The sequence below is a fragment of the Bactrocera latifrons genome, unplaced genomic scaffold (assembly GCF_001853355.1).
Source record: "Bactrocera latifrons isolate USDA-ARS-PBARC rearing strain unplaced genomic scaffold, ASM185335v1 scaffold_119, whole genome shotgun sequence".
Lineage (NCBI taxonomy): Eukaryota > Metazoa > Arthropoda > Insecta > Diptera > Tephritidae > Bactrocera > Bactrocera latifrons.
Window position 1 is genome coordinate 417,366 of NW_017534619.1, and position 1,496 is coordinate 418,861.

A 1,496-nucleotide genomic window follows, 5' to 3' on the forward strand; every position below is an offset into this window, starting at 1 on the left:
TAAATTAAATAATACAAGAAACAAAAGTGAAATTAAAAAAAAAATAGCAAATCAAAGGAACTAAAATGTTAAACAAAAATTGTTAAAACAACAAATTATAAATTTACTAAACATATGTTTGCGGATTTATAGTATATTAATTAAGTTAATAATTGAGCATAAATTACAAAAAAAAACATAAGAATTTAAATATAAATAAGAAAAAGTTTAAGAAAAGTAAAAAAAATATATAAATAAAATAATAATAAAACAAAAAACGACAAAAAGTAAACGAAAATGTAAAGCATATGCCTAAAACAACATAATTATTAAAAAATAAAAAAATGAAATGACAAACCAAAAATATTCAAACAATAAATTATACATTTTCTAAGTAATTTTAGAAAATTAATGAATAAAATATGACGAATATAAAAAATTTAAAAAATGTTAAATGAACGAATTAATAATTATTTCATTTATTACTAGCAAATTTATGGTTTTTAATACTTTTTCAAGTTCTTATATTTTCCTATTTTTGTATACTTTATCGTTAAAGCTAGTCCAAAAAAAAAATAATTCCATAATCCAACAAAAAGAAAAATCGATTTGTTATTAAAACAATAAAAATTAAAAAAAAAAACATAAAAAGGTAAAGGATATTCATAAATAAAATATAATTATTAAAAAAATAAGATATAAACAAAATGATAAATTATATTCAATATATGTTTGCGGATTTATAGTATGTTGCAACTAAAAAATTTTTAATATTACATATATTAGAAAATAAATGAACGAATAAAAAAAAACAATTTTTTTCCGTAAACAAACTTCTCTCTACATGAATTGTTGGCTCTGCGCATGCGCGCCCCATTATACTCCGGAAAGGGAGCGCGAGCAGCAAATGTTAGCTATTGCGGGAGTGTAACAAACCAGGCCAATTCGTGCTGTGCATGTTTTTGTTTGTAGCGTTTGTCTCGTTGTTACAGGCATTTTAACCGCATTTTCTGCAAATTGCCAATTAGCAAAGTAAAAGTGTGTTTTTGGTTTTTTTTTATGTGGTCAAAAAGTTAGCGTACAAAAACGGATATTGTGAAAAACATTGTAACGGTAAATATGGGATCAGCACAATGTATTGCTGATCAATGTCATTGTACGGATTGACAAAGTTCGAATATCACGAAAAAATAAAACAACAAAAAATTTAAAAGACACAAAGAAATACATTAATGTGCCGTTAATTAGCAGTAAGCCATTGAAATGTGATACAGTTTACCGTTGCTCATTTACCTTCACGTTCTGTGTGCTGCCATTGAAAGTGATACGCCGAGGGCTGTTAAATGAATGGCAAAACAAGGGCTTATATAATATGTATACATTTTCGAAAAAATTAATGCAGATATAAAGATAAAAATGAATTAAAACGTAATTACACTAAAATAAATCACTGAAATTTATTTAAATGATATTTAAAACAGATCATACAGACATACATTAAATTTAAATATTAAAAT

The 1,496-nt window shown here is 24.1% G+C and overlaps 2 protein-coding genes across 8 annotated transcripts in view; one reads left to right on the forward strand and one right to left on the reverse strand.

Moving 5' to 3' along the window:
- The window catches only part of LOC108978176, a 208,800-nt gene that overhangs the window by 38,574 nt on the left and 168,730 nt on the right, over positions 1-1,496 (reverse strand). The gene's annotated exons all lie outside the window — the stretch shown is intronic.
- Positions 1-1,496, forward strand: part of LOC108978178 — a 42,249-nt gene that overhangs the window by 1,136 nt on the left and 39,617 nt on the right. The window lies entirely within an intron of this gene.